Source organism: Lutra lutra, chromosome 2 (genome assembly GCF_902655055.1).
Source record: "Lutra lutra chromosome 2, mLutLut1.2, whole genome shotgun sequence".
Lineage (NCBI taxonomy): Eukaryota > Metazoa > Chordata > Mammalia > Carnivora > Mustelidae > Lutra > Lutra lutra.
Genome location: NC_062279.1, coordinates 107,763,528 through 107,778,920, shown reverse-complemented (window position 1 = coordinate 107,778,920; position 15,393 = coordinate 107,763,528).

The window sequence follows — 15,393 nt, the reverse complement described above, 5'->3', positions numbered from 1 at the left end:
TTAGTTCTTCTTTAAATGTTTGGTAGAATTCCCCCAGGAAGCCATCTGGCCCTGGGCTTTTGTTTGTTTGGAGGTTCTTGATGACTGTTCCAATCTCCTTACTGGTTATGGGTCTGTTCAGGTTTTCTATTTCTTCCTGGTTCAGTTGTGGTAGTTTATATGTCTCTAGGAATGCATCTATTTCTTCCAGATTGTCAAATTTGTTGGTGTAGAGCTGCTCATAGTATGTTCTTATAATTGTCTGTATTTCTTTGGTGTTTGTTGTGATCTCTCCTCTTTCATTCATGATTTTATTTATTTGGGTCCTTTCTCTTTTCTTTTTGATAAGTCTGGCCAGGGGTTTATCAATCTTATTAATTCTTTCAAAGAACCAGCTCCTAGTTTCGTTGATTTGTTCTATTGTTTTTTTGGTTTCTATTTCATTGATTTCTGCTCTGATCTTTATGATTTCTCTTCTCCTACGGGGTTTAGGGTTTCTTTCTTGTTCTTTCTCCAGCTCCTTTAGGTGTAGGGTTAGGTTGTGTACTTGAGACCTTTCTTGTTTCTTGAGAAAGGCTTGTACCGCTATATATTTTCCTCTCAGGACTGCCTTTGCTGTGTCCCACAGATTTTGAACTGTTGTGTTTTCATTTTCATTTGTTTCCATTAATTTTTTCAATTCTTCTTTAATTTCCTGGTTGACCCATTCATTCTTTAGAAGGATGCTGTTTAGTCTCCATGTAGTTGGGTTCTTTCCCAATTTCCTGTTGTGATTGAGTTCTAGCTTCAGAGCACTGTGGTCTGAAAATATGCAGGGAATGATCCCAATCTTTTGATACCGGTTGAGACCTGATTTAGGACCGAGGATGTGATCTATTCTGGAGAATGTTCCATGTGCACTAGAGAAGAATGTGTATTCTATTGCTTTGGGATAAATGTTCTGAATAGATCTGTGATGTCCATCTGGTCCAGTGTGTCATTTAAGGCCTTGATTTCCTTGTTGATCTTTTGCTTGGATGATCTGTCCATTTCAGTGAGGGGAGTGTTAAAATCCCCTACTATTATTGTATTCTTGTCGATGTGTTTCTTTGATTTTGTTATTAATTGGTTTATATAGTTGGCTGCTCCCACGTTAGGGGCATAGATATTTAAAATTGTTAGATCTTCTTTTTGGACAGATCCTTTGAGTATGATATAGTGTCCTTCCTCATCTCTTATTATAGTCTTGGGCTAAATCTAATTGATCTGATATAAGGATTGCCACCCCTGCTTTCTTCTGATGTCCATTAACATGGTAAATTGTTTTCCACCCCCTCACTTTAAATCTGGAGGTGTCTTCAGGTCTGAAATGAGTTTCTTGTAGGCAACATATAGATGGGTTTTGTTTTTTTATCCATTCTGATACCCTGTGTCTTTTGATTGGGGCATTTAGCCCATTAACATTCAGGGTAACTATTGAGAGATATGAATTTAGTGCCATTGTATTGCCTGTAAGGTGACTGTTACTGTATATTGTCTCTGTTCCTTTCTGATCTACTACTTTTAGGCTCTCTCTTTGCTTAGAGGACCCCTTTCAATATTTCCTATAGAGTTGGTTTGGTGTTTGCAAATTCTTTCAGTTTTTGTTTGTCCTGGAAGCTTTTAATCTCTCCTTCTATTTTCTTTTTTCTTTTTTTTTTTTTTAAAGATTTTATTTATTTATTTGACAGAGAGATCACAAGCAGGCAGAGAGGCAGGCAGAGAGAGAGGAGGAAGCAGGCTCCCTGCCGAGCAGAGAGCCCGACACAGGGCTCGATCCCAGGACTCCGAGATCATGACCTGAGCCGAAGGCAGCGGCTTAACCCACTGAGCCACCCAGGCGCCCCTCTCCTTCTATTTTCAGTGATAGCCTAGCTGGATATAGTATTTTTGGCTGCAGTTTTTCTCATTTAGTGCTCTGAATATATCATGCCAGCTCTTTCTGGCCTGCCAGTTCTCTGTGGATAAGTCTGCTGCCAATCTAATACTTTTACCATTGTATGTTACAGACTTCTTTTCCCGGGCTGCTTTCAGGATTTTCTCTTTGTCACTAAGACTTGTAAATTTTACTATTAGGTGACAGGGTGTGGACCTATTCTTGTTGATTTTGAGGGGGGTTCTCTGTGCCTCCTGGATTTTGATGCTTGTTCCCTTTGTCATATTAGGGAAATTCTCTCAATAATTCTCTCCAATATACCTTCTGCTCCCCTCTCTCTTTCTTCTTCTTCTGGAATCCCAATTATTCTAATGTTGTTTCATCTTATGGTGTCACTTATCTCTCAAATTCTCCCCTCGTGGCCCATTAGCTATTTGTCCCTCTTTTGCTCAGCTTCTTTATTCTCTGTCATTTGGTCTTCTATATCACTAATTCTTTCTTCTGCCTCATTTATCCTAGCAGTGAGAGCCTCCATTTTTGATTGCAGCTCATTAATAGCTTTTTTGATTTCAACTTGTTTAGATTTTAGTTCTTTTATTTCTCCAGAAAGGGCTTTTATATCTCCGGAGAGGGTTTCTCTAATATCTTCCTTGCCTTTTTTGAGCCTGGCTAGAACCTTGAGAATCATCATTCTGAACTCAAAATCTGACATATTACCAATGTCTGTATTGATTAGGTCCCTAGCCTTCGGTGCTGCCTCTTGTTCTTTTTTTTGTGGTGAATTTTTCTGCCTTGTCATTTTGCCCAGACAAGAGTATATGAAGGAGCAAGTAAAATACTAAAAGGGTGGCAAAGACCCGAGGAAAATATACTTTAACCAAATCAGAAGAGATCCTTTTAGAAAGTCGTTGATTTTCTGTTTCTAGAATTGCTGTTCTTCTTCTCTTCGATCTCCTGTTGGATTTGTGGGTGTTTGCAATCTTTAGATAAGCTATCTAGCTTATCTCCTGCTACCTGAAGTAGTCTCAGCTTGCTACTTCTCTGCCATCTTGACTCCTCCCCCCTTGATGTTAAATTTTAAGTGTAAACATTCTGAAACATTCTGAGGATTAATAAATACAATTTAAATTTACTAAAAAATATAGATTGCATTTATCTTTTTCAAGTTTGAAGTTCAGATTTTCTATTTTTACATTGCATAATTAACAATAACTCACAGCACAGTGGATACATGTGTTAAAAATAAATGATCACACCTATTAAGTTGGCTCTTATCAAAAGACCACAAAGTGAGTGTGGGTAAGGATGAAGAGAAACTGCAAACCAAGAGTGTGGGGTGTGTTTGTGTTGCTGGTGGGAATGTAACATGGCACCAAAGCTGTAGAAAACAGCCTGGCACTTCCTCACAAAGTTACGTGTGGACTTACCATAGGACCTAGCCCTTAACTTCTCAGTATATCCCCCAAAGAACTGAAAATGCAGGTATCTGTGCCCCAATATTGATGGTAGCATCACAGTTAGACCAAGGCTGGAGACAGTCAAATGTCCATCAAGAAATGATGGACTTATTCTGCCTTAAAAAAGGAATGAAATTCTGATACAGGCTACACCATAGATGAACCTGGAAAACATGCTGAATGTAATAAATAAGACACCAAAGGACAAATATTGTATGACTCCACATTGATGGGGTACCTAGAGCAGACAAACGCAGAGGCAGAAGGTATCATGGAAATTACCAGAGGCTGGGTGGAATGGAGAATGGAGGTTACTGCTTAATGGTTATTGAATTTCTCTTTGGGCTGATGAAAAAGTTCTGGAAGTGTCTGCACCGTATTGTGAATGTACTTACTGCCACCCAGTTGTACACCTAAAGATAGTGAAAAGGGTAAAGTTTATGTTATGTATGTTTCATAAAAACAAAAATATAAAGAAATGAGCACATTTTGGGGGGAATGTGTGTTCAAAATACTACTGGTAAATACAAGCATATATAATAAGAAAAGTTTGGAGATCACTGAGGGAAGGGGTTGTTCGGTGAGCTTGACTCATAAATAAATGTAGAAAGTGGGGGTTCACCCAGGCTTCTGTGTGCCATCCAATCAGATGTCAGAGAGCACAGAGCTTTTTAAGGATTTCTTGTCATTTCTCCAAGTGTCTACTTTTGGTCGTCCCGGGCTTATTTCTAGTAGTAATCAACAGTAGAAACCATCAGGACAAAAAAAAAAAAAAAAAAAACAACCCATGAGATTTTCCTTAGAAAAAGGTCAGGGGCAACAGGGGATGCTGCAGGTCTGGTTACTCTGTGGGGAAGTTGAAATTTGTATTGGTCTTTTAAGGTTGCCATGACAAGTTACCACAAACTTGGTAGTTTAAAACAGCCAAATAGCAACCTTTCACAGTTTGGAGGCCAGATGTCTGAAATCAAGGTGTTGGCAGGACCATGCTCTCACTGAAGGTCTAGTGGAGAATCCTTCTCCAACTCCTCCAGCTTCTGGTGGCTCCCTGTGTTCCTTGGCTTACAGATGCCTGACTCCAATGTCTGCCTCCCTCTTCCCATGGGCTTCTCTGTACATCCGTGTCTTCTTTTACATCTCTTATAAGGATACTTGTCATCGGATTCAGTATCCACTTGGGTAATCCAGGAAGATCTTCTCTCAGGATCTTTAATTTAATGATATCCGCAAAGACCCCTTTTCCAAGTAAGGTCCCATTCACAGGTTCTGGGGATTGGGTTGTGAACATGCCTTTTTTGGGGGGTGCGGTGGGGAATAGGTACCATTCAACCAACTAAAACACTCAGGATATTAAAAGGATGTTGGCAGCTTCTCAAAAGAAAAAGCCAAATGTATGGAACCAGAAACGAGCAACAGAGAGTCTTATCAGGAATTCTGCCAGAACCTGAAATCTGCCCTGGCACTTCCCAAGCTATAAATTTGTATTAATTCTTTGTGATGGTTTCAAAATTGTTTTTTTCTACCTTTTGTTTTACCAGTATTAAAAGGCAGAACAATTAGAACTCTCTTAGCATGAAATCATGATAAGCGATACTAACTGCTCTAACAATCTCAAAATGTTGGTGGCTTAATACAAAAATGGTTTATTTCTTGCACTCATTACAGTCTGCATGCAGATCATTGTTTTTTAAAATTAACATAGAATGTATTTTTTGCTTCAGGGGTATAGGTCTGTGATTCATCAGTCTTACACAAGTCACAGCACTCACCCTCCCCAATGTCAATCTCCCAGCCACTGCAAACCAACCTCCCCTCCCCTCCAGCAACCCTCAGTTTGTTTCCTGAGATTAAGAGTCTCTTATGATTTGTCTTCCTCCATGTCCCATTCTGTTTCATTTTTCCCTCCCTTCACCTATGATCCTCCATCTTGTTTCTTATATTCCTCATATTAGTGAGATCATACGATAATTGTCTTTCTCTGATTGATTTATTTCACTTAGATAATGCCCTCTAGTTCCATCCATATCATTACAAATGGCAAGATTTCATTTTTTCATGGCTGCATAGTATTCCATTGTATATATATTTATACCACATCTTCTTTTTTTAATATAATTTTTAAAAATTTTTAATAAATATATAATGTATTATTAGCCCCAGGGGTACAGATCTGTGAATCGCCAGGTTTACACACTTCACAGCACTCACCGTAGCATGTACTCTCTCCAATGTCCATAATCCCATGACACTTTCCCTACCCTCCTTCCCCCCAGCCACCCCCAGTTTGTTTTGTGAGACTGAGAGTCTCTTATGGTTTGTCTCCCTCCTGATCCCATCTTGTTTCATTTATTCTTTTCCTACCCCCAAACCCCCCATGTTGCATCTCCACTTCCTCATATCAGGGAGATCATATGATAGTTGTCTTTCTCCGATTGATTTATTTCACTAAGCATAATACCCTCTAGTTCCATCCATGTCGTCACAAATGGCAAGATTTCATTTCTTTTGATGGCTGCATAGTATTCCATTGTATATATATACCACTTCTTATTTATCCATTCATCTGTTGATGGACATCTAGGTTCTTTCCATAGTTTGGCTATTGTGGACATTGCTGCTATAAACATTCGGGTGTACGTGCCCCTTCGGATCACTACATTTGTATCTTTAGGGTAAATACCCAGTAGTGCAATTGCTGGGTCCTAGGGTAGCTCTATTTTCAACTTTTTGAGGAATCTCCATGCTGTTTTCCAGAGTGGTTGCACCAGCTTGCATTCCCACCAACAGTGTGGGAGGGTCCCCCTTTCTCCACATCCTCGCCAGCATCTGTCATTTCCTGACTTGTTAATTTTAGCCATTCTGATTGGTGTGAGGTGGTATCTCATTGTGGTTTTGAATTGTATTTCCCTGATGCCAAGAGATGTGGAGCACTTTTTCATGTGTCTGTTGGCCATCTGGATATCTTCCTTGCAGTAATGTCTGTTCATGTCCTCTGCCCATTTCTTGATTGGATTATTTGTCCTTTGGGTGTTGAGTTTGATAAGCTTTTTATAGATTTTGGATACTAGCCCTTTATCTGATATGTCGTTTGCAAATATCTTCTCCCATTCTGTAAGTTGTCTTTTGGCTTTGTTAACTGTTTCCTTTGCTGTGCAAAAGTTTTGATCTTGATGAAGTCCCAATAGTTCATTTTTGCCCTTGCTTCCCTTGCCTTTGGTGATGTTCCTAGGAAGAAGTTGCTGCAACTGAGGTCAAAGAGGTTGCTGCCTGTGTTCTCCTCAAGGATTTTGATGGATTCCTGTCTCACATTGAGGTCCTTCATTCATTTTGAGTCTATTTTGGTGTGTGGTGTAAGGAAATGGTCCAGTTTCATTTTTTGCATGTGGCTGTCCAATTTTCCCAACACCACTTGTTGAAGAGGCTATCTTTTTTCCATTGGACATTCCTTCCTGCTTTGTTGAAGATTGGTTGACCATAGAGTTTAGGGTCTATTTCTGGGCTCTCTATTCTGATCCATTGATCTATGTGTCTGTTTTTGTGCCAGTAGCATACTGCCTTGATGATGACAGCTTTGTAATAGAGCTTGGAATTGTGATGCCACCAACTCTGGTTTTCTTTTTCAATACTCCTTTGGCTATTTGAGGTCTTTTCTGGTTCCATATAAATTTTAGGATTATTTGTTCCATTTCTTTGAAAAAAATGGATGGGATTTGATAGGGATTGCATTAAATGTGTCGATTGCTTTAGGTAGCATAGACATTGTCACAATATTTATTCTTCCAATCCATGAGCATGGAACATTTTTCTATTTCTTTGTGTCTTCCTCAATTTCTTTCATGAGTTCTTTATAGTTTTCTGGGTATAGATTCTTTGCCTCTTTGGTTAGGTTTATTCCTAAGTATCTTATGGTTTGGGTGCAATTGTAAATGGGATTGACTCCTTAATTTCTCTTTCTTCTGTCTTGTTATTGGTGTAGAGAAATGCAACTTATTTCTGTGCATTGATTTTATATCCGGACACTTTACTGAATTCCTGTACAAGTTCTAGCAGATTTGGAGTGGAGTCTTTTGGGTTTTCCACATATAGTATCATATCATCTGCAAAGACTGCTGTTTTGACTTCTTCTTTGCCAATTTGGATGCCTTTAATTTCTTTTTGTTGTCTGATTGCTGAGGCTAGGACTTCTAGTACTATGTTGAATAGCAGTGGGGACAGTGGACATCCCTTCCATGTTCCTGACCTTAGCGGAAAAGCTTTCAGTTTTTCTCCATTGAGAATGATATTTGCGGTGGGTTTTTCATAGATGGCTTTGATAATATTGAGGTATGTGCCCTCTATCCCTACACTTTGAAGAGTAACCTCATCTTCTTTATCCATTCATCTGTTCTGTTCCATTGATCTATGTGTCTGTTTTTGTCCCAATGTCACACTGGTTTTGATTACTACAGCTTTGTAGCATATCTTGAAATCTGGAATTGTGATACCTCTAGCTTTGTTCTTCTTTTTCAGGATTGCTTTGGCTATTTTGGGGTCTTTTGTGATCCCATACAAATTTTAGTATTATTTGTTCTAGTTCTGTGAAAAATGTTATTGGTATCTTGATAGGGATTGCACTGAATCTATAGGTTGCATTGGGTAGTATGGACTACCCAACTCTTGTTTTCCACTCAGATCATGATTTCAGAGTTTTGATATCAAGGCTCTGCACCCCCCTCCCCACCCAATTGGGCTCTGCACTCAGCAGAGAGCCTGTTTGGGATTCTCTCACCCTCTGCCAGTCCCTGAACTTCTGTGTTCTCTAAATAAATAAATAAATAAATAAATAAAAATATTTTAAAAATTTCTTGAAATTTTTTCTAAATGTAAGATATATCATGAGGATTTGTATGAGCAAACATGATAAAATAAAAACTGAATAATAACTGAAAGAGGAAATTAGGACAATGAGAACATGAAAGTGAGGGATATCTTATATAGGCATTTATGTTCTATGAGCTTGAATCCCTTTCCTTATTTTTCATATGACCAACGTTGCTGTTCCTTCCCTCATTGTACCTGCTCAGAGTTCGTACTTCAAATCTATGTCTCTGTGCCTGAATCAAATAATGCATCATAGTGGGAATTCTGTTTAATTAGTCTCACCCATAAAACTTACATTTGCTCTTGATATTTGCCTTGGAAGTAGGAGAGAGTCTATTGCATTTTATATAAAATGGAAGCATAGAAACCTTAGGTAAGGTTGTCATGCAAGCAATTGTCACAATGTTTAAGTTCCCAAGACAGATTGAAGGTAGCTCTGGGAGGGATCCCTTAGCAAAGTGTTGTTGAGGGATCTTGATTTTAAGCTCATAAACTGACAGTGTCCTTGATTTTCAGCCCATGGTTGGTTATGGTTAAATAGTTATTCAGTATGACTCTGAGCCAAATGTTCTATTTCTCTGACAAGAGTCAAAGCCAAGTATGTCTTTGGGGGAAGTGACTTCACTTCTCAGAGCCTTAGTTTTCTCACCTATAAAATGAGAATCTCACAGGGATTTGGGGGTTGGTAAGATCAAATACTTGAAAGGGGCTAATTCAAAGTTCCTGGGACATAGTAAGGGATTCATAAATTTTCATTTGGAATTTTATTTGGTCTACCAATATTTTCTAGTCAGAGCCTGGGTCCTGCTCCAATGTGGCACTTGGGTGGGCAGTGGGGGTACAGATCATAGCTGCAGAAGGAACAAAAGCCAGTGTAATACTACAGCCTGGTCTCCCAACTCTGCTATAGCGCATGCTAGTCAGCTTGTTCTAGAACATGTGGGATTCCAGATATGCATATTTATAACCTTAAACAGTATCAAGTTTTAAGTGAACTTTCAGTCTTAAAGGGAACAAACAGAGTGGTGGGTTAGAGGGCAGCATAAGTAGGCTTATTGTCTTAACCCAATGATATGTTTGGAGATAAGGAGCCAGGATGAGAGAATACGGCCACACATCAAGTGATGATCTGGCCCAGGGTGATGTGCTGGGGTCTTCTTGGCAAGCACAGCACTGAGCATGTCAGGGCTCTGAGGGTCTGCTTTGTTTTCTTTTTCTCCTTCAAGTATCTCAGATCCATTTGCCAGGGAAGATATGAGCAAGACAGGTTGGTCCTGTGCCTGGAGCTGTCTTATCGGCTTTGTTTTACTACATTTCTCTTTTCATCCATCTGGGTCCAGGACTATGCACAGGGAAGAAATAATTGCAAAGGAAGCCTTCAGCTTCTCTTCTATACAATATCGAGGGGAAATAGGGATTGGACATTGGTCTTGAAGAGTTCTTCATAAGACTACCATTTTTCTTGGTATGGGAAAGGCAGATTAAGAACTGCCATCTTTGAAAATGTCACAGAGGACAACAGATGTTACAATTTTCTCTGTCTTTGTTGTTGAGTTTTATTGAAGATTGAGGAGAAAAAACATCTGTTCTGGCTCCTTTCTGTATAATTAAGCTATCTCTTTCCCTGACCATTAGGTAGTCAATACAAGTCTATTTTCCTCTGAAATTCAGGTTCCTATAGGCAGGGGTCTAAAACCAGTTCACAGATTTCATAAACCCCCTAAAATTTACATGCATTGCTCCAGAGATGCCCTGACTACCCCCTTCCAGTTATTATTTCTCCTTTCTCCATGGAGGAAACCACACTCTTCTTTTGGGAGGTCACTTCCTTGCTTTTATTTATAGTTTTATCATTGAAGCATACATCCCTAAATACCAGAGTTTGGTCTTGCCTACTTTGACAATTTTATATATATGCTGTCATCCAGTATGCATTTTTAAAAAAGATTTTATTTATTTATTTATTTGACAGAGAGAAAGAGACAACAAGAGAGGCAACTCAAGCAGGGGGAGTAGGAGAGAGAGAAATAGGCTTCTTGCTGAGCAGGGACCCTGATGCAGGGCTCAATCCCAGGACCCTGGGGTCATGATCTGAGCAAAAGGCAGACACCCAGTGACTGAGCCACTCAGGTGCCTCTCAGTATGCATTTTTTTTTAAGATTTTATTTATTTATTTGACAGAGAGAGAGAGAGATCCCAAGTAGGCAGAGAGGCAGGTGGGGCTGGGGGGGGTTGTGGGTGGGGTGGGTGGTGGTGGGGTGGAGAAGTAGGCTCCCTGCTGAGCAGAGAGCCTGATGCAGCCAGATCCCAGGACCCTGAGATCTGAGCCGAAGGTAAAGTCTTAACCTACTGAGCCACCCAGGCGCCCCTCTCAGTATGCATTCTTTTGCCTGGATTGTAATTTTTGGTTTTATGTTTGTGAGGTTCATTTCTTGTTACCTGCGGCTGGTAAATTTGGGTAACAGTTATGAGCTGTGGTCTACCCTCATCATGTTTATGTTTTATTTTCATATTTCTTTATAAAGAAAGTAACAAAACAAAAATTTGAGTATCTCCTTTAGGTTAGACACTGTAAATCTGGATGTTTGTTGAAGAAGAAAGCGAATGTTATGTTGTGTGCTTTGGTTTTTATTTGTGGAGTGTTCAAGGAGGGAATTAACTAATACACCACATATAGAAGATAATCTTGGATCTAAATCCTTGCTTCTTGGTTTGAAAATACAAAGTCATACAGGTATGTATTTGTGCATTTTCTTGGATATCTATGAAAACCTCTATTTCACGCATGGAGAGAAAAAAAAAAGGTCTCTTTCACACAGTAGATGATCAGCCCCTTGTCTAAGAGTGATGAATTTTTCAGTATTTAGCTACTTTAACATGCTGATGCATTAAGAGGAATTTACTTTGGTTTGTTACAAACTTAGACCAACAGTTATATTCTTTCCTCCCCAAAAACAGAGATAATGGAAGATCAGAGTATTGATAAAATCCATCCAATTCTATATATTTGATTCAAAACCAAAGACACACAAAACTTTTACATTTATAAAGTACAGAGATTAGGAAGCACATACCTGCCTTATCTTCTACAGGCCTTCAGCAGATCCAACTTTATGTACTGATTCACCTAAAAATAGACCTTCAGCTCATGCTTTTGCAAATGAAGAAAGACCTGATGTATTTTCAGGAACAGCAGCACCTCTACTATCATTCTCTCTTTGCCTGTCAAGAATGATTTTTTTGTATGTTTGACAGCATCAGGGTCTAAATCAGAAGCATCATGAAATGGTGTGCCAGCAACTTGGAGCACATATCTATGCTCATAGTTCACCAAAGTGAACTTATTCACAGAGTGGTGCATATGCCTTTTTTGGTGAAACAAAGAAGGTCTTGCGGGCTCTGCACCACACACTTCATCCACTTGTGAAAAGCTGTCTTTGCGTGTCCATTTTGACTCCAAGAGAAGAGGAATCAGGACTTTCTGTGTATTACTGGTATTTAAACCATTAAACAAACAATGATTAATCTTAGTTTATGGCGAGCACTCAGTGGAAGTATTTGGAAGTTGTTACTCTAGGCTATGGCGTTCTGGCAGCTAGCATCTGTGCAAACAACATTTGCTCCAGCATCCACAACTTTTGATAGGTGTTTTGGCTACATTACAAAGGCCTTTCTGCCACCAAAAGGCCTCCTTGCCACCATGGTATTTGCTGACATGGAGGAAAAGCAAGAACTCTTCTGACCTTGTTTATCCAATGAACAAGGCCCTCAATGAGGCAGCAGTTTAAGCTTGCTCATTTCCAGAGTATAAGAATGGACATGGATACTTTATGTTCCCCTGAAGACAGAGGGATCAATAAATTCTCCTGGCCACCTAAGTTACTGAAAGAAATTACACAGAACTTTTTTTCCCCCTTTTTCTTTTAAATTAACATATAATGTATTATTTGCTTCAGGGGTACAGGTATGTGAATCATCAGTCTTACACAATTCACAACACTCACCATAGCACATACCCTCCCCAATGTCCATAACCCAGCCCCCCCATCTCTTCCTGCCCCCCTCCCCAGCAACACTCAGTTTGTTTCCTGAGATTAAGAGTCTCTTATGGTTTGTCTCCCTCCCGATCCCATCTTGTTTCATTTTCTCCCTCCCTACCTACCATGATCCCCCACCCTGCCTCCCAAATTCCTCATATCAAAGAGATCATATGATAATTGTCTTTCTCTGATTGACTTATTTTGCTTTGCATAATACCCTCTAGTTACATCCATGTCATTGCAAATGCAAGATTTTATTTTTTAATGGCCGCATAGTATTCCATTGTATATATATACCACTTCTTATTTATTCACTCATCTGTTGATGGACATCTAAGTTCTTTCCATAGTTTGGCTATTGCGGTCATTGCTGCTATAAACATTCGGGTGCATGTGCCCCTTTGGATCACTACATTTATACCTTTAGGGTAAATATCCAGTAGTGTGATTGCTGGGTCCTAGGGTAGCTCTATTTTCAACTTTTTGAGGAACCTCCATACTGTTTTCCAGAGTAGCTGCACCAGCTTGAATTCCCACCAACAGTGTGGGAGGGTTCTCCTTTCTCCACATCCTCACCAACACCTGTCCTTTCCTGATTGGTTAATTTTAGCCATTCTAACTGGTGTAAGGTGGTATCTCACTGTGGTTTTGATTTGTATTTCCCTGATGCCAAGTGATGTGGAGCACTTTTTCATGTGTCTGTTGGCCATGTGGATGTCTTTGCAGAAATGTCTCCTCATGTCTTCTGTCCATTTCTTTTTTTTTTTTTTAACTTCTGTCCATTTCTTGATTGGATTATTTGTCCTTTGGGTGTTGAGTTTGATAAGTTCTTTATAGATTTTGGTATCTAGCCCTTTATCCGATATGTCATTTGCAAATATCTTCTCCCATTCTGTCAGTTGTGTTTTGGTTTTGTTGACTGTTTCCTTTGCTGTGCAAAAGCTTTGGATCTTCATGAAGTCCCAATAGTTCATTTTTGCCCTTGCTTCCCTTGCCTTTGGCAATGTTCCCAGGAAGATGTTGCTGCAGCTGAGGTCGAAGAGGTTGCTGCCTGTGTTCTCCTCAAGGATTTTGATGGATTCCTGCCTCACTGAGGTCTTTCATTCATTTTGAGTCTATTTTTGTGTGTGGTGTAAGGAAATGGTCCATTTTCATTCTTCTGCATGTGGCTGTCCAGTTTTCCCAACACCATTTGTTGAAGAGATTGTCTTTTTTCCATTGGATGTTCTTTCCTGTTTTGTTGAAGATTAGTTGACCATAGAGTTGAGGGTCTATTTCTGGGCTCTTTATTCGGTTCCATTGATCTATGTGTCTGTTTTTGTGCCCATACCATACTATCTTGATGATTACAGCTTTGTTGTTTTTTAAAGATATTTTAAATTTATTATTTCACAGAGATAGAGCAGAAGTAGGCAGAGCAGCAGGCAGAAGGAGAGGGAGAAGCAGGCTCTCCACAGAGCAGGAAGCCCGATGTGGGGCTTGATCTCAGGACTCTGGGATCATGATCTGAGGCGAAGGCAGACACTTAACTGACTGAGCCATCCAGGCCTCCCAATGATAACAGCTTTGTAATAGAGCTTGAAGTCTGGAATTGTGATGCTGCCAGCTTTGGTTTTCTTTTCCAACATTCCTCTGGCCATTCGGGGTCTTTTGGTTCCATATAAATTTTAGGATTATTTGTTCCATTTCTTTGGGAAAAAATTGATAGTATTTTGATAGGGATTGCATTAAATGTGTAGATTGCTTTAGGTAGCATGGACATTTTCACAATATTTTTTCTTCCAATCCATGAGCATGGAATGTTTTTCCATTTCTTTGTGTCCTCTTCAATTTTTTTCATGAGTACCCTATAGTTTCCTGAGTACAGATTCTTTGCTCTTTAGTAAGGTTTATTCCTAGGTATCTTACGGTTTTGGGTGCAATTGTAAATGGAATAGACTTGTTAATTTCTTTTTCTTCTGTCTTGCTGTTGGTGTATAGAAATGCAACTGATTTCTGTGCATTGATTTTATATCCTGACACTTTGCTGTATGAGTTCTAACAGTTTTGGAGTGGAGTCTTTTGAGTTTTCCACATAAAGTATCATATCATCTGCAAAGAGTGAGAGTTTGACTTCTTTGCTGATTTGGATGCCTTTTATTTCTTTTTGTTGTCTGATTGCTGAGGCTAGGACTTCTAGTACTATGTTGAATAGCAGTGGTGATAGTGGACATTCCTGCCGTGTTCCTGACCTTAGGGGAAAAGTTCTCATTTTTTCCCCATCGAGAATGATATTTGGTACACAGAACTTTCTTAACATCAGAAATTCATTTTTTAAATTCTGATGTTCTGTACAACAAATTCTGACTTGGTGCTAATTCCTTACTATTTTAAATAGGAAATACATGTATGATACACCACTCCCTCCCCATCCCTCCAATTTCCTTGAATGGAATGAAACCAGTAATTATGTATATGACTTATGTATATAAATAACAGAGTGTAAAATGCTTATGATAGTGAGTTGCAATCAGTATAAACAATAAAAACAAACAATAAAAACAACCATTGATAAAGAGTTGCTTTACATGCAGTAGCAGGTTGAGTTTCCCCTGTGTTCGCACTCTTCAGCTTTCAAAAATTCTGTGTGTGTCTGACATTTTAACGATTGTACTTGGAATTGCAGAATTTTCTTATACATCATTTTGTTTAATATGTTGTAACAAATGTGATGGTTTATTTTATGTGTCAACTTGACTGGGCTAAGGACGCCAGAGAGCTAGTAAAACATTATTTCTGGGTGTGTCTGTGAGCTCATTTCTGGAAGAAATTAGCATTTGAGTTGGTTGCCTGAGTAAAAAAGTTGGTCTCACCACTGCAACTGGCATCTTCCACTCCCTTGAGGGCCTGAATAGAACAAAAAGGCAGAGGAAAGGCAAATTTGCTGTTTGAACTGAGACTTCCATTTTCTTTTGAGATCTGACTTCAGTGGTCTGTGTTCTCTGACCTTTGGACTTGACTAAGACTTAGCACCATGTGCTCTCTGATTCTTGAGTCTTTGGACTGGGACTTACCCATTGGTTCCCCCAGTACTTGGGCTGAACTCCACTAGCTTTCCTGGGTCTCCAGAAGGCACACAGCTGATTAGGGGATTTCTTGGCTGCCATGTGAGCCAATTCCTATA